This window comes from Lonchura striata, chromosome 1, assembly GCF_050655825.1.
Source record: "Lonchura striata isolate lonStrDom1 chromosome 1, ASM5065582v1, whole genome shotgun sequence".
In the NCBI taxonomy this organism is placed as follows: domain Eukaryota; kingdom Metazoa; phylum Chordata; class Aves; order Passeriformes; family Estrildidae; genus Lonchura; species Lonchura striata.
The window spans coordinates 26178189-26196961 of NC_140703.1; the positions used below are offsets into that span (position 1 = coordinate 26178189).

The 18773-nt window shown below is 42.2% G+C and overlaps 1 protein-coding gene across 32 annotated transcripts in view; it reads right to left on the reverse strand.

The window, feature by feature from the left end:
• The window catches only part of ZBTB20 (zinc finger and BTB domain containing 20), a 503540-nt gene that overhangs the window by 190505 nt on the left and 294262 nt on the right, over nucleotides 1–18773 (reverse strand). The gene's annotated exons all lie outside the window — the stretch shown is intronic.

Genomic DNA, 18773 nt, shown 5'->3' on the forward strand with positions numbered 1-18773 from the left:
AGTCTAATTCCTTAGATTTTATCCATGACTCCCTAGTCGGGTGTCATGCTGCAACTAAACTATCAGAACAAGACTGGTGCATTGTACAGTGACAATTCTTACGTCAAGGGAAGTGAAACCTGAAGAATTCTCTGCTAGAAAGCCTGATCCTAATCTACAAGGACTTGACCCTGAGATTAGCTCAACTGGTTATAGTGCTAATGATACCTAGATTGTGGGTTTAATCCCTGTGTGGGTCATTCACTTAAGAGTTGGACTCAATGATCCTTGTGGGCCCCTCCCAACTCTTAAAATTCTGTAACTTCTGTAAATTTTGACTTGGCAGTCAAGGCCTAGCAATCCCAAGGCATATTCCTTCCCCCCACACCTATACAGCTTCATAGGAAGCAGTCTGCCTCATTATATGAAGATCATATGAGGAGTACACCTGAGCCCTTCAGCTGGGACTGGAGCAGCACCAAAAACAGCATTGGCCCTGCATACTGCAGAGAAATTACCTGGAGGGAGCACCACCACTGCCACATCACAGCATGAGGCACTGCAGACAGGGTGGCAGAGTGCCCTGGCTCCCAGAGTTAATGCAAGAAAGAAACAGGATGAATACCACACTGCCTGTGCTGGGAAGAAAACATCTCACTCTCTCCTATTAGAGCTTCTCTAACATGGTTATAAGGTTGAATAAATTAATGGGTTTATTTCTCATGGACGTATGCAAATGGAGAAAACACTAAACCAGAACAGTTAAAAGAAGATGAGGAAGAGTAATAGAGCCAAACTTCAAGTGACTCCTTCAGCTCCTACCAGTCACTTACACTTGTAAGTGGCAACACTTGCACAAGTAAAAAGCACATCAGGAATATCTGATGCCAGAGTCCTCCTCCTTGGAAGTCACTCACAGAAAATGGGCTCTGCAGCTTTGAACTGGGACAGAGGAAACTGCTTCCAGACAGGAATGATCATAGAAATCACTACACTGCTTGCAAGGTAGAAACACTGCAAATAGACAAAAATACAGCTGAACAGTCACAGCACTGTACCTAACTGCTTGGTTTTCAGGATTTTGGGAGGTCACAGTAGAGTGAGAAAACAGCATTCTTCCTATGGCATCAAGGATTTCTGAAAAGTGTCTACATGTCAGCCTTGGCTGAGAACGCATCCTTTGTTCCTTCTTCTGCATTATTTCCCTTTAATGATAGCTTTGCAGTGAATCCCATTTGTGAGTTGCTCAAATAAATGCAAATTTTATCTTGTAAGCAATACCCTCCAAAATATAACTATCACTGAAAGTAAAAATCTGAAGAGCTAAAAGGCAGTGGGTCTTCCCTAGTGCCCCCATATCCCCAGAGCTCTTGACTGCTTGCTATTATTATATATGGAGTACCAGGCAGGGTACTTGCTATTATAAATATGTACTGTATTAAAATATATAGCCCAAGTCCCCAGGGCTCAACATTCTAATTAGAACTACAGTTGTGCAAATAGCTGATTTATTTGGCTAGCTGACCAAACTGAGAACATGCAAAGGAAAAAAAAAAAAAACCAAATAAAAATCACCTATGTGTTTAATGAAATGGGTTAGTTGTTTTGTTTGTGTTCAATATATTGCAATTAAAATTTACTAAGTCTCAAAACAAAACCAGAAACCTTGTTTAGAAATATTAAAACAAAACCAGAACCTTGTTTAGAAATATCAAAACAAAATCTACTGGCTTTCCAAAACTTTTTATTTTCCTCTTAGTTTATTTATTTTTTCCTTACATAATTTTGGCTAACCCATATCTGAGGTGAGTGGCTTTCAGCAAATAAAAATTTAATCCAAGTTTTACCCAGATTTAAATCTAAGGGCTGAATTGTGAGTCAACCAGCTCTTGACTTAATGAAAGAACAGGGAAGCAGGGAATCTGCTTTCCCTTCTTGACTCAACCCCTGTCTTTGCACCCATGGTGAGTTATAATTTAATTTCTTTATGGTGGCGTCTCTGTCCATTTTATCTCTGCAGTCTCTCAGCTTGGTGGGGTTACATGCACCTCCTACAAAGGGTCTGTGCAGCGCCTAAAAACAATGATGAGACTGCTCATCTCAACTGGGGCCCACATGATTTACTAAAATATAAATAACTACTCAACTGCAGTCAAATCTCTTTTTAATGCCAATAGTTGCACTCGCATATATTTAGCAGCCCATCATGGGAACATCAGCTTCTTTTTTAATTAATTACTTATTAATAGATGTAAAATATGAACGGACAGCAAGCCTGGATTTTTCTTGCTTCATCAATTTCAGCACTCAAAGAAAGCATCTCGTTTACAGCTACCAGGAACCAACAGGGACATGTAATGAATGAAGCCTGAAACCCAAGATTCCCTCAGCACTTTTGTACCCCCATTGTTTGGGGACAAATCCTCACTTCCCTCCAGGGAAGGAAGACTAGTTGGATTGAAAGAGCTGGAAAAAGTGGAAAGCCTCACAGGCAACCTTCGAATTCCCTGCGCAGGGCTTTAGGCACACAACTGTCAGCAGCAGGAATGGGAAATGCAAGTTCAGTATCTGCAGAGAGGTGGAAACAGCCGTGGGACTGCAGGGAAGAGGTGTGCCTGCCTCTCTTTTGAGGACCCCACGCATCTCACAAAGCCAGCTTACCAGGCAAAAGACAACTGGAGCTCGCTGGGAAATAAACACCACAGAAACGGAAAGGACTGCAACACTATAAACTCTTCAACTTCCACACAGAGCACTTGGGGCTGGGGGTGGAGAGGTTTCTCCAAGCACACATGGCTGTCACTGACAATGAAGTCAGTCACGCTTTTAAAACACCGGGGACGGAATTCAAACGTGCCTCATGATGCCTTGAGATGTACTGGCGGGGTACAGGAGGTGCGTGGGTTGTGCTGAGCTCGCGCGCTCTGCTGGGACCGCGAGAGGCAGTGCAAAGTGCACGCGAGAAGGAAGAACTCTGGAGAACGTGGGACCAGAGCACCTGCCCTAGGGGCCTGACCATGGCTGCCCCCAGAGTTCTGGAGTTCCACAGCAGCTTTAACCTCATGCTAGTTTTCCCCATCCCTGGGGCTGCTGCTCAGCTCCAGGAGACCCCATTTCCACTTCCCAGCCCCATTTCCCAGCCCCGAGGCTGCACCTCAGCCACAGCTCCTGCGAGAGATCACCCGAGCCAGCCAGTGTCCAAGGACAGCGCTTTCAGGCAGCCATTCCTCTCAGCACTGTGCTATTGTCATTAAAAATAAATCTTCCTCCATGTCGACCAACTGCACTTATTGGCCATTGCTGCCATCTAGCCAGATGCATCTCCAGCATTCGCAGAAGCCTTCAGCCTGTTTATTTTCTCACTGCTGCTCGGCCTGAAGCAGGGATAAATGCATCCTTTGTTGCTCACTGTCTCTGCAGAGACATTTGTAAACTTTCACAGGGTTTTCCTTTTTTTCCAACAGGTGACAAAATACTCTATAACTGCAGGTGCTCTGGGACGCAAACAGGAAAATGGAGAACAGATGCAGCTGTAGTCGGAGTAAGGGAAAAATCAAGATAAAGGCAGCAGATGAGACGGTGCTAAAACAAGCAAAGAAATGATTGAGCAATGGTAGTTAGCTATTTTTGTTGCTAACTTACTCTTGCAAGGTAGCACTAACACAATAATTTTGTCTATTTTTTCACGTGCTACCAGGGGAAGTTTGTTGAAAAAAAGAGTTTTGAACACTATTGGAAAATGATGAAAAAGTTCCCAGCTCCAGCTAGCACTGGAGGATGTGCTGGAGGTCACAACTAAGGAGCATGGGCTGATGTTACTGGACTTGCAAAATAGGAATGATAAGGAAGTGGTTTCAGAGACTTCTCATTCAGATATATTTGTCTAAGAATTTGGTCCCAAAATTCAGTCAGGAAAACGTTCATAATGGGGGGCTTACTTTGCCTCTATCCCATAATCTCCTTTTGGTATATATGGCATAAAATAGGTTGAAAAAAACAGTATTCTGATAAGACCTAGAAATGGAAAGATTCAGACAGAGTTTCATTGCATGATTTCAGTCCACAATTCAGCTCTAAAAAGCCAATGCAGATATCCACATACTGTGGCCTTTCACTTCTCTAGACAACGTGGTTACAGAGTCATATCCAGCAACATAATAAGCAAGAGGTGAACCACAAGAGGTAAAGTGAAAATAAACATGGCTGTATAATAAAATACAGTGATTGTTCTCTAGCCATAATGTTCCAACCAAACAAAAGGGGAGAAGAGAATAAATAAACAATAAACAATCAATAAACATCTGCAAATTTAATTTTATTTTACTGTACTTCCCATTCCACCAGAGAATAGAATAAAATGTTGCATTTTGCTTTCCTGGTTTTCGTAACTCTGAAAAGGGAGGTTTCGTGGATAATCTAGAGTAATATTCAGATGTGAATCCAATTTATGCAGTGGGATAGGATTAAAAAAGGAACAGAAGGTCTGGATTCTGAACCTGCTGTAACAGTTTTGATTTGAATAGAACCCAAGTCTTGAAATGGCTTGTTTTCCACTTCTGGTTTGGAGCTGGTTGAAATACTGCCACAGTAGCACTTCCTGTAATATTTTAGTCCAAGATCCTCATTATTTGGAACTGAACTCTAAAGATTTTGGCACCATGAAATCCAAACAAAACTCTGTTCCTAACTCAACTGGCCCAGAAGTCAACCCAAGCTTAATCTGGTTCTGGGTCCAAATCCAGCTTCAGCGCATTTCCATTGTTACATAGATAATGCCATAATACCACCTCTAGCCTCAGGATTTACGATGCCCCCTCACAGGATGCATATTTGTGTGTAAATACATAAATCACATCATATAAACAAAGCAGACATGCCAGAAAACAGGAGGGGAGGGAAGAGGAGAGATACCTACCAAGCAGTTTCTCTCTAAAGTGTTGCCAGTTGTGAAAGGACTCGTCGTGCTAATATCCCCTCATTCAGACTCTTATGGGCATGCTAAGAGCATGATGGCAGGCAGGCAGTGCATTTAAGTGCTGTTACTGAGGCCCCCAAATATTGACAGAGTGCCAGACTCTGAGAAACTATTGATGTATGCAGCCGGCCGCTGCTCCAGACACCTCTCAGACAGAGTCTTTAAATGTCACAGATTAATGAATTTTCATGAAAGGGAGAATGAGAGAAAGAATTAAAAAAAAAAAAATTATATTCCATAGCACCAACATGAAAGCATCTTTTATCCCTACACAAAATTCTGCCCTCAAGCCTCAAGATTCCTAACAGATTATAACAGATTGTAAATCGGCATGAGATATGGGATGGAAGAGGTTAGACCCTCTGGATCATGCAGAGCATCCTCAAACAAAACCAATATGCAAGATGCTTACTTACAAAAAAACAGTGAGAGTCAAGGACCACTCAGACCTCTGCTTCATTTTAACCCAAATGACAAGTTACAAAGCTTAAGGGGGAGAGTTGTTTAAATATTTTTTGATCTGAGATACACATGGTGCCAAATTGCAAAATTGAGCTGTTGACTCTGAACAACCCTAACTTTACAGACATTGGGATAGACAGATGTACTTGGATCCTCTCTTAGTATTTGATCTTGTGCTTGATCTTACTCAAGAAATTGCCAAAGTTATGATAGAACATTTTCATGCCATCAGATAAACCAAGTATGCTGATTATTTCTCTTTTTTCATTTATATCAGGAACTCAAATATGTATGCAAGAACTTCAAATATCATTAAAATGTAATAATGCAAAATGCAGTTGAAGTGTAAATGACAAATCTATGCATAACACATCACTTAAAGAGGAAGGAAGTGAAGGGATGAATCAGATGATGTATGCAGAGGTAAAAATGGGTCATTTTTACCCAACCATGTCAAAAATACAGTTTCAGTGAGTCCCTCTGCACAGAGCCACTTGTAGGTGGGGCTCCATGTCCTTCTTTCCCACAGTTAAGGATTCCTGAAAGGCTCTACTGCCTCCACTGCCCCTGGGCTGTTCCATAGGATTTGTTTTCAATGCAATGACAGCAAGGGGTGAGCACCAGTGCATGCAGCTTCTTGCTGGCTGCCTCCTTCCACCTCAGAAGCACAGCTGTCCTGTCTGACACCAGTGACTAGGAAATGCAAGCTGGTACCACCACAAAAGCCAGGCCTGCTGCAGGAAAATCTGGGGAAGTGGACAGCACCCTGACAAGCAAAAGGAGTGCTCTAAGAAAAGCTAAGCAGCAAGACTCCCTGGTTTTCCACTCCATTGGTACAAGTCAAGAAGAGAGCTTTGAAGATGCTCAGAGGGCTGGAGCACTTCTGTGATGGCAGCCTGAGAGATCTGGGGTCGTTCAGCCCTGAGAAGTGGAGGTCTCTGAGGTCTCTGTGGAGACCTCAGAGCAGCCTTCTGGTATCTAAATGGAGCTGACAAAAAAGATGGTGAGGGATGTTCTACAAGGGCATAAAGTAATAGGGCAAAGGGTAATAGCCGTAAACCGAGTAGATTTAAATTGGATATGAGGAAGAATTCTCTATGATGAGGCTAGTAAGGCAGTGGCACAGGTTGCCCAGAGATGGTGCTTCAGTCCATCCCTGAAAGCATTCAAAACCAGGCTGGATGGGGCTTTGAGCAACCTGGTTCAGTAGAAGGTGTCCCTGCCCATGGCAGGAGTGTTGCAATTAGGTGATCTAAAGATCCCTTCAAACCCAAACCATTCTATGATTCTATGATTATTGCTGCAGAAGAGTCAATGTTCTTCACTGAAAACTGTTCTCCTAAGTTCCTTCTCTCTCTGGCCACACAAGGCTTTGCTCACCATAGCATCTATAAAATCTTACCATAAGAACAGGGACTAACAAGCGCAGTGCGCAAGAGGTGCTTGTTTTTACATCATCTTACCAGTCAGATTATTTGTATCAACCTTTGCCAAAGGAAAAAAAAAATTCCAAAAATACAAAGCTGCCTTTTTGTGTGTGAAACCAGGTGGAAACAACTGCAAGGACTCCGATGGCAACCTCAAGCTCATATGGCAATTAACTGTATCAGCCATTTGTGTTAACCACTCCTGTCACCACCCAAAGCACATCCTCCCTCCCACCACAGATCCCATGACCACCAGAGTTGTAGCAGGGTCTCCAACACCATTATCCATTAATCTGGATGAAGCAGAAGTATGGTGTAGCAGATGAAGTAGCCATCCTTTGCCAACAGTCAGGGAGAAGACAGAGCACATGTGTGTGTAGGAGGGGACGACACAAATGACTTATTAAGCACAGGAGAAGGCAAAATGTCAAAGCTTTTCTATTCTGAGAAAAATTTCTATATAAACAAAGCAAAAGAAAATCAATATGGATTTTCACACAGAGAACTATTTTACACATCATTGCAAATTTACTTTAAAACAGTTGGTACTTTCTTCAGGACTTTTAAAGAGCCTGTCTAATGTTACTGCCTATTCTGGCCTGTTATTTCTCCTCACATAGCCCTTTTCGTTTCTCCTTTTTTCCCCTCTCTTTAAAAAAAATAATAACTGAGAAGCTATCACAAAACACTAACCCAGCATTTCACTCTGTCCAGTATTACATCTTCAGCAAAGGCCAGCACTGAGTAAACTCAAGGAAGATGTAAAAAACCCTCAGCATCTCCCTTTTACAAAAGCCTTCATGTACCTCAGCAGAGATCAGCTTCAGTCTGAAGACCAAAGCTGAGCATTGGCTGGGATGATGCCTGAAGCACACAGAGAAGCCCAAGTGCCCAAGTTATGAAGCAGCTGTGAATTTATGCAAAGCCCTGCCTTCTTTTGCAAACATTAGAATACATAATAAGCCTTGTCCCCGTTCCCTTTGCATGCCAGCATATGAACAGATGTTCAAGTTCCATAAACTCTGCACCATCTTGAAGACTGGGACAGCAGAGGTGGGCAAAAATCTAGAAAAACTAGAAGTATCAATGATTGCACAAAATTTATCATAGAACAGAAAAAAGCAGAATACAATATGTACAGAAAACAGCAGGTGCAAAGCACTGAATAGAAACAAATGTGTTACAAAATTAAAATTTTCCTAATTAAGGGGCCCTTGGAAGCTCCTAAGTTGAACCTCCCTCACCAGTTTTAGGATAGTACCAAAGGCCATTCTCCTTTGTCTCATCTTGTCCCTTTGATTGTCACCATAAACTTTACATCAATTATTTAATTTCTGGTAGTAATTTCTGATTGTCTGCCTTCTGTCTTTTTCTTTCCTCTCCTCCGAGTGCATGCCTGTGCATACATCACAGATCACAACCAGCTTACACCCCCGCCTCCTTGTTAAAAGTCCCACCTCTTCTGCTGACTTACTGCACTCTTAATCAAAAGGGCAGGAGCAAGCCGCCAGGATTCATTCTTCCCCCTCTCTCCTCCTCTCTCCCTCCCATTTTTCAAATGGCACAAATGTCAAACTTTCTAAAAGGATGTTTGGCATAGCTGAGTTCAGTCACGGAACGTACAAAGTCGGTATGATCAAAAGGTTGCAGGGCTGCCCACTGCTAAAGAAGAGAGGGGGAAAAAAGAAACGGGGATCTTTTCTGAAGTGTGAAAGAATGCATGAGACAACTGTTGCCACTGGAAACACCATGTCTATTAGCGGCAGCAGTGGGTCTGAAACACCAAAACCTATGTCCAGAGTCCAGATTCCCTGAAAAACAGAACTGTTCTGATCCCATTTTCTGCCTGTGAAGCAACAGGGATAAACACAGCTATGGAACTTCTTTTTTTTTTTTTTTTTCCTATGTGCTTTTCATCATTTTATGGAAAATAACTGAATCGATGTAGAAATAACAGCGGTTAGTTTTGTAGTCAAAGTTGCTGAAACTAATCACATGGAACACAGATTCACCTATCAAAAATACATTGTCTCTTTGGTATTTTTATACTGCTACCTTTCACCACAGCATTTTCATTCTTATTCTATCCACTGCTGAAAAGGAGAGCAAATTATTCCTCCTTTCTACATATCTAAGATTGTTATGATTTCGTAAGGTTTGCAATTGTAGAGTACTTCACAATTGCACGCTCGCATCTTCCTCTACATTTCTGATGCAACTCTTCTGGTTTTATTCATCTGCTTATTTTCACCACTTTGCTGAGCCCTTGTGAAAATGTTTGCTTCTCCTTACCCAACATCAACATTAGAGAACAGTTCAGTTATGCCACCAGCTCCTGCAAAACATCTGCACCCCCAGTGGCATGAAAATTGGTGGTCAGAATACTCAACATGAAGGATTTCTCCATGAGCTCGGACAAAGTTTCCTTGCCAGAAGACAACCCCAAAAATGTAGACGATAAAGCTCATAGTCAATATCCATTTAATAGAAAAATCTTAATTATAGATAGCTTTCGGTCCCAGAACAGTAGACAGAAACTTGAGATTAATTCCCCCTATGACAAAGTATGTGAACAATAACCAGAATTTGTAACCAATACCCAGAGGAGAGAGCATCCAAATTGTAATGGGGATTTGGGATTCATTCCCAGAGGGTGTAATATATGATTTGGAACAGGTAGACTGGGATTAATTTTTGATTATGAAATATTTGAACAGCAATTTTCAACTTTTAATGAAGAGAAGACATAGACACCGCAATTAGTATAATTTCTAAGTCTCTCCATCATATTTCAGGGGACAGATGATAAAGCGCAAACAGTTGTTTGGGTCATGCACAAGTTATGTGGGAGTGCCACCTAAAGGAAAGTGCACTTGGATGAGACTGGAGAAAGACAGGCAAAGACCAGAGTTGAACTTTCCCCATTTATAATAAAACTTGATTATTGCTAAGTCTGCATTAGAAGTAATTGTTCCATGTTTACTGACTTTACATGGACAACTGTAAGTTGTAAGTAACAGAAAACATCAGTATGGGAACATGGCTTTTCTCTTACACAGGAAAAAAATATAAAGGTGCTCACAGGAGAAATAATTCTCACTCTGAAGGAAAATTTCAAGATAGGAGTGTACAAGGTAAAATATATAGAACCTCACCATGTCCTGGTGGGAGAATACAACCCAAATTTCTGAAGTCCCTTAGAATATAATAAAACAGCTAATTGTTTGTCTAGAATGAAGATAATGACTAAGCTGTGAATCTTACCATTTTCTCTTATTTTTCCACAAAATAATTTTCTTTATGTTTTCCTCACAGGCCAATGAGTAATTTTAATGATTATGAGCTGCATCTGCAGCCATGTAAGACAAGACAAATTTTGTCTATCTGCATGTCTTGCCATTTATAAATGACTGAAACAAAGTGATTTTTTAGGACACAGGTTTATTGTCACGGGGGTAAGCAAACCTAGCCTCCTAGTCCAGCATTCAGTACTGCTCAGGAAGGAAAGTATCCAGAAGGAAAATGTCTTGCCCTGAAACAACTGTTGGCAGTTACTTTAGAAGCAGGAATAAAGATGAGATGAACCAAAATACTGTTTCAGCTCAACACATAATTCATTCCTAATTTATCTTTTCAACTTTGTAAAGTATTTTAAAAGATGCTCTGAATTTCTGAAATGGAAGATTTACCTCTTCCATTTTATGCCTGCTATGATAAACTTTTGAGTCTTTCACCGAAAAGAGATGAAACAACACTGGTTCTCTGTGGGCCCCTTTCCTCTTAAGCCCCCAGACCCACATCTACCCAAGGATCATTTCCCAAGTCTCCAAAATTATATATAAGTATGCTGTCTCTGCCAGACCCTATTAATCATAAACTTCTTCTCATTTCATTTCAGTATTAAACTCATCTTGTTCAAACCTCTAATTTTCCACACTGACAGAGAAGTTCTCTATACATCATTCAGTTCTATTTCCTAGATATGTTCAGAATTACAAAATTCATTCAAGCCCATCTGATCTCTTCTCACTAAACCTTCTGCCTTGCACTGACTGACAGAGAAGAATTAGCCTTCCTCCTGTCAGGTATACATCTTTTCCCCACAAAATTATGTGAAAACATCCAAATACAACCAATGACTTAGTTTGCCCTTGTACTTGTGTCTTTGCTCTACAGAGCAGTCATTTTACAGAGCAGTACATCCCATTGTCATAATATCAGAGAGACTACTAATTTTTTAACGCAAAACCAGCTGTAGCTCCATGACAGGGTACCCCACACTGAAAGCAGCAACAGGGATGCAGTGGTACCATCAGCAAGCACCCCTCATTCTAGTGGAAGCAGGAAATCTCACAATGAAGTCATGCTACAGAGTGACACTGCTGAGCCTAATACATCACAGGTCGTTTTAAGTCATTAAAAAGTAGAATTTGCCAACTACAATTTTTTCTCAGTGATCCTATCTATTAAACCCAGGTGCAGATCTTGGGGCTGGGAAGAAAAAGCATGTCAGATATTTTCTGCTCTTTCCCTGCTGCAGCAATGTTATCTATCGCATTTCTAACCCAATGCCACAGCTTCTCTCTGGTTTTACAAAGACACTGCAGCAGTACACCAGCAAAACAAACTATATTCTTGCTCTACAGCAAACAGAAGATGGGACTAGAAGAGCACTCAAGCCTCTCTCTGTGGCTTTTTTTTTTTTAGCCAGACATTCAGCAGAAACTATTATGCCTTCCCCAGAAGATACATGTAACAGTAAGTTTGGTGCCTCAAAGCTGAGATCAGCCCCTGCTCTGTCCCAGGCCAGGTATTGTTGCTCCAAAGGCTCTGGGTCCCAACTGTGAGCTGCAACCCACAGCACCACTGGGGACCTGCAGGGCCCTCCACTCACACATCACACACAGGCTGCAGCAGCCCTTCTGGAGAGTTAATCACAGCAGCCATGGCAGGCAACTCAGAGCCAGATGGGCTCCATGAGGACACAGTGTTAGATTAGTCACCTCACCAGTTTCTGCCTCAGTATCCCCAAGTGTGAATTAGATTTTGGCACCTACAAGTTAAGAGGGTGGCAGCTTCAGAAGAACTGACTGTTAGAGAGACAGATCGGTATTTCATTTTAAAGAACAGTTTCTATTCTACTATACTTTTGCTGATTTGAAAGAAAACAGACTGTTGCAGTATTTTTTGACTAAAAACCTGTAGAAGAAATTGTTACAGTCTTTTACAACCAGAATCTGGAAGGGTGTCCCATTGTAATATTTTCAAAGAGAAGTTGTGCATGCAGTATGTATGTGCATATGGTGTTTATGAATTGTTTTTTAACTTTAGATATTTTATTCATTTTTCCACATGGTACAAGTAGAACACACATCTTTGTTGGACAGACACCAACACAGTAACATAGCTTTAGATTTCAGGCACTCAAGACTCAGTGGGACAATAGGCTACTCTATCTTCATGCCAGGACATCACATCCTGAAATTAGGATGCATGCCATCAGGCAGTTCATATCTCACTGAAGATACTCAGCCCTCAATACATTCAGTTATACTAAATGAAGGAAACTGTAACCACTTCCAGTTATTTCATACAGAGATAAGGACCATGAGAACTTTGTATCTTGGCATACAAAATCTTATTTTGATTTCACTGTACTGTGGGATCTGCTGTTATCCACAGTTTGTGGACTTTTTTTTTTTTTCTTACTTGGAGCATGCACACAGCCAGCATAGTAACTTTAGTCATAACAAGTTTTAGAAGTCCCTAAAGCAAAGGGAAGGGGGTGAGAAATGGCACAAAACTACCTGACTAGAGCTTCCCAGGACAGCAGCAGAAAGAGCACAGATGCTACTGATACCTGTAACCCTACCCCAGAGCCAGCAACATGAAGTTCAAAATTCACTTTTGTTTGCAATGTGTGCATATGTGTAAGCTGCTTTTGCAAACTCATGTAGAACACTGAATAACTGCCTATCCAGACTCACTGGTGCTCAAAGTCAGATGAAATGCAAGTGTGAACAGCTTACCTCCTGCAGACTGCCATGTTTGATAACTATATAACCTTGTTTATTTAATTTCAAAGCTCCTGTTTCCGTTAAGCTGTACCATGGTCTCAGGAATCAGAAGATGGTGACATTTAAGAATCAGAGTGTCAAACCACAACACAAAGGTAATGATTTAGTTGCTTTTCCAGGGGAAAAAAGCTAGGTTCAAAAGCAAAATGAAGTTTCCTTTATAAAGAATGGAGATATTAATATTATAACTGAACACTTTTTAAAATTTCACATTGTAAATCATCATTCTGTTAAATGAAATGTAAGAAGGGACAAAGCAGTTCAGAGAAAATACATAAATATTAATTCTGTTCCCACTGGTCATTTAACACCTATCCAGTACCCCAAGGTCTGGAAAACACTGGGTACAAAAATAGTTCTTTCCTACTATTTGGAAAAAGAGATGAGGATAAGAGAAATTAAACATTTATATGAACCTGAGATGCACTGGTTTTCAGACAGACAAACTAAAATGCCTGCGCTGGGTATCTGCAGCACACAAAACTTATACATTGTCCTACTGAAAGTTTTTTCCAGTGCCTGGCTTAAATTTGAGGTTTCTTGACAAGCTCTAATGAATGGTTAACTTTGCTTTCCTGATAAAAGTAAATGCTCCCCGACTTCACTCTTTTCTTGAAATAAGTCCATATGGATGAAATACATGAACTTCTATCAAGGCGACTGCTGCCTGCACATTATTTAAATGCTAGAATAAAAAACGGGTTTGTTTTTTTTTCCCCCCACTCAGGTGCCGCATGTCCCACCATAGGGAAGGTGAGCCCTGCTCTGCCAGGCACAGACGTGGGGCAGTGCCAAGCCCTTTCTCTCCCCTCACCCATCCCCTCTCCTGCTCTGCTCCCGCAGCAGCGGCGTTGCCCCGGGACTGCAGGCAGCAATCGCGGCGAGGCGGGGAACAAACAGGAGATGGATGCGCTGTAGCCCTGTGGATCGCAGATGGCACCGAGCATTTCTCTGCACACGCGCCAGGATGGATATCTACAGCTTAGGAGGGGGAAAGGTCAGCTATGTCAGCTATGATGGCAACAAACAGCCTGGCCAGCAGCACGGGTGTGTTCACCTCTCGCCGCCCGCCGCCGGCGGGTGCCTCCGGGGCTGGAGCGGAGCGCCGGCTGTCCCCGAGCATCTCCCACCTTGGCCCGGGGCTGGAGCGGGGCTGTCCCCGAGCATCTCCCACCTTGGCCCGGGGCTGGAGCGGGGCTGTCCCCGAGCATCTCCCACCTTGGCCCGGGGCTGGAGCGGGGCTGTCCCCGGGCATCTCCCACCTTGGCCCGGGGCTGGAGCGGGGCTGTCCCCGAGCATCTCCCACCTTGGCCCGGGGCTGGAGCGGGGCTGTCCCCGAGCATCTCCCACCTTGGCCCGGGGCTGGAGCGGGGCTGTCCCCGGGCATTCTCCACCTTAGCTTGGGGCTCCCTCTCTGTCCCCGGCCTGCCGGGAAGGCGCTGCTGACAAGGAGGGTGGCAGATAACGCCAGTGTTTTGGAAATGCTCTCTTGCGAAGCCACTGAAGAGATTCATTATTTATAGGCAGAGGGATGAAAACATGAAGTGTGTTCATGGGGGCCCGTATGGGGAGGGCCAGTTGCTGCCAGGCAGTAATTTCCCTCTGAAGTTCCTATGACTTAAATAGCCACTTGAGCTCTGCTCTTGCAGTTTATGATGTCAATAGAACCCCTAAATGAAATTACAGCCTTCTGATACGCAGCAGGGTAGCTTTTCTTCACTGTGTAATATACGCGGCCAGAAGAAATTGCACCATACACAGAGTTTCACTAAAGCTGAGTTTATCATAAGAATGTTCCCACTAAAATATGATTAGGCCTCTTGTTTGCCGGATAACACTTCTAATGAATCAGGGTATGCGTGACAGTCATGTTTTGTGAACGCAGACATATACCCTGAGGTGAACTGGGCACTCCACTGCCTCCAAGCACCAGCTATTTCATTTCCACCATAATTTGCACCTGCTTTGTTTTGCCAGCAGCACAGACCCACACTAGCTCTGGAACTTGCCTCGGTTCCAGGAACTTGAAGCTTGCAAAGATTAAAAAAAACAAGGGGGGGAATGTACATGCTGTATTTACAAACACTTTTATTTTTTAAGCATGCCTGAGCCTGGCTAAACCTGATCAGTAGTCTTGTGAGGGCAGGGAAAAAAAATTCCACTTTTCAGATGGGTAAGTGAGAAATAGACAGAGGTAAAGATGATAATGATGTAGCTGGGATACAGATTCAAGTCTCCTAGAGCCTTTTCCATTTCTCTCCACCATTCTAATTATGTTACTCCTACATTCCCCTTCTCAGCCCAGGACAGGAAGAAAACCCCTCCATCTTACCATTCATAAACCTTGCTATTTCTCTATCCTTGAGGTGAGGACTGACTGCAGCTGATAATTAGATATCTGTGGTTAGTAGCTGCTTTACCTCAGTAACTTGCAATCCCTTTTAGTTTCCTAACTTTCCTCGTCATATGACTTAATTCAAAATCAAGTTTCACTTTCTTTTCTGAATTATGGAAAGGAAAATTAGTGCAGTTTCAATGCTGTTACCCAGGAAAACAAGCTGTTGTTTAACTTTTAGAAAAGAGAGGCTCACAAGAAAAAAATAACAAATTGAGAATACCTTAAAACGGGAAATGTACTCAAAACAAGGCAGTTGCTTTTATGTGCTTTTATTGCAAAAATTGTCTCTGGATACTGCTTAAATTCTTGTACTTTTGAAGCATCCCAGTACCTATGAATCTGCCTACCTTTATCATTACATCTTTTTCTATGCTTTGTTCTTGTCTGATGCAGTTAACACTCACAGAACAACAAGCATATCACGTCAAACAATTGTGCAGAAAACAGTAGTTCTCATTCTACTACATAAATATATATTCTCTTCCTCAAAAGCATAAACTGGTGGTTTGAACATGAGGGAGAGAATACCATTTTCTCCTTGCTTGCATCAGGCAAAGGAAGATAACTTTCCCACTTTATCTATGGGTAAAAGAGAGAGGTTTAACTTGGCAGTGCATGCAGAGCACTTTGATATTAATAGTTGGAAGGGATGCTGTAACTAAAATGGCTACTGCTAGAAGCACACAGTGAATGTATAAAAGAATGACCTTAAGTATTAATTTTCTTTTTTTTTAAAAAACAACTATGATAAACTATTACACAGTAGATAAAGAAGCTACTACTAATGAGACAATTTATCATCTTGCCATCCTAAAGTATTTAATAGACTGTTAGAATATGATTTGAAATTGCAGATTTTCACTCTAATGATTTTAGACCACAGACAAACCATTATAATGTTGGCCTACCATCAATAAGCAGCTTATACCATAATAAGAAAGACTGATGCATTTTTCCACATTGCTATAAATAAATACCAGCAAAGACAAGTTCCTTTGCTACCAGAGAGATTTGGAGAATAAATAAATTAAGGAAATAATTTAAACATGGAGATGTTTGGAGCAGCACAGAGACTCTTAAAAAAAGGAGATTAAACATTGTTTTTCCTTCTTGATGAAAGATGCCAGAGTGACAGCCCTTGACTTCAGTATATCCAGAGAACAAGTGTTATACAGGCAGAAGTTTGAAGTTTTAGACATTTAGCACTGTGCTTTGAGAACTTTCAATTTCAGAAGTACTTATGTCTTTCAGACTTACACTGCCTGGAGGGAGAAAGTAAATCAGAGATAAGCTTCAAAGATCAGACCCAAAAGTGTGTGTGGGCGTTCAGTATAGCCCATTCAGAGAAGAGAAAAAAAAATCCATTATGTTTCTATCTGTGATGTGAACTGCCTGAAAGTTTGGGATGTTCTGATCTGTCAGCTGCTTTGAGTACACTGCAGAAAGGTGATGCAACAGCCAAGTTGGGATCTTAACATCAATTTAGTCAAAAGCTGGGACCATTTGGATTGAGGCTTTGATGTATGTAAAGGTTATTTCTATGTGTATGTAATACTCTTTACTGAAGGGATCAGCCAACTTAATTGCGGGTTTTGTTGAGAGCTGGTGATTTAGTTTAAGTTCAGAGAGAGGTCTGCAGCACCAGGGAATGAAGAGAAACAGCTAACCCTTGCTGCTCAGCACTGAAAAACGTTTGCAGTCAACCTGGGGGTTTGTACATGAAAAAGGAGGAGCTCAGAGCTCTTTACAGTTCTAATACAAAACCAGATGGAACTCCAGAGGTTCTGTCCATCTTCCACTTGAAATTTTCAGGTTTAGTAAAACTTGAGGCTGAAACTGAAGCATGGGGAGGGACTGACAACCCTACATGGATCGAAACCAACAAAAACATTTGCAAAAAAATGCCAGGGAGTAAAGCCACCAAATCCTACATTACTTACTGGTTATAAGAAATAGCAAGTACCTTAATATGGGTTGGAGGTGACTTGACACTGAGCTCAGTTCTGAAGTCAGTGTCAAAGCTTTTGACAACTGCAGTGGAGGACTGCAAACCAGCAGCCTCTATGTACAGTTCCTAGGACTTAGAATGGGCATGAAACCACGGAACAGGTGACTGGAGTTCTCTGTATGTCACAGATGACCAGCAGTAGTCAAAGAGGGGCTGCCTCCCTGGGTGTCACAGAGACAAGCTTGTTGAAACACCTGCTGAATAAATGCTACTCAAAAGCAAGACAAGGGTGAGAAGAATGCTGCCTAGTTAATACCCTGTGTGAGATATGTTGATTCTATTAAAGATCTTGGTCTTTTGCCAGGGACATGTTTCAAAGAACAGGATAATAACTCAAAATACAAATATTTTGACTGCTACCCTCTGTTTGTTATATGCCTACTTTGTTAGAAGTGGAAAATGTTAGTCAAGAAATGATTCATTTCTTGAAGTCAGATAATATGGAAGATGATGAGGGATGAATGGAACAGCCCACGCATTGCCCGAGCCTTCTTAAGCATTACAGCAGAAAAATATTAACAGAAGTGATATGTTCAGTGGGGCAGGAGAGGACAAAAGGAGACAGTCTGGGCCTGGAGCTAGAGGTGCTCATCCTACTTTTTTTTTTTTTTTCTGCCTTTCCCATGCAGCCTTGAGCAAATCACTGCAGCTTTCTAAGCCTTATCTTCCCTATCCAACAGCTGCAAATAATTCTAAGTACCTTGACGTTGGCTGAGACACTCAGTTCTTTGGCATCCAAGAGTTCCTATATGAAGTTCTACAAAGTACATTTTTTCCCTGGTTCCCAGTTCTCCGCACAGACACAAAAAGAACAGAAGGGAAGCGAGAGAGTTAAAAAAGAGGGGAAAAAAAAAATCCAACCTTTCCTTCTCCCTCAAATGGACCAGCAGCCTATAAACCAACTAGTTCTTCCTATTCCCAGAGGTGGCTTCCACAGAAGCATTTTCTTTTACTATGCATCCACTGTAGAGTTTCTTTTCTGCTTGGCTGGGCAATCAGGTATTCAGAGCATAATGTAAATGCTCAGAACACACAGGCATGAAAACTTGCCAGACAGAAAGTCCAAGAGAAGGATTACCATACCCCACCCCCTCAGCCCCCGCCGCAGCCCGGCCGCGCTGCCCGGGCTGACCCCGCCGGCGGCCGCGGGGACACCGGGGCGCGCAGCCCCCCTGCTCCGCCGGGCTCCCCGTGCTCGGCTCCGCAGCCGCCGCGCTCCCAGCTCCGTGCTCCTTCTGCGCTTTGCCGCCGAGTCTGCTTTCGGGTTTAGGGAAAAAAAAAAAAAAAAAAAAAAAAGAGCAAAACACACACACACACACAAAAAAAACCCCAAACCCAAAAAAAACCAACAACAACAACAAAAAAACAACCCTTTATTTCCTGCTTCGCCGCGGCGGCCCGAGAATAGAAGCCTTGACACATCAAATTCTGGGAGCTCACCACTCAC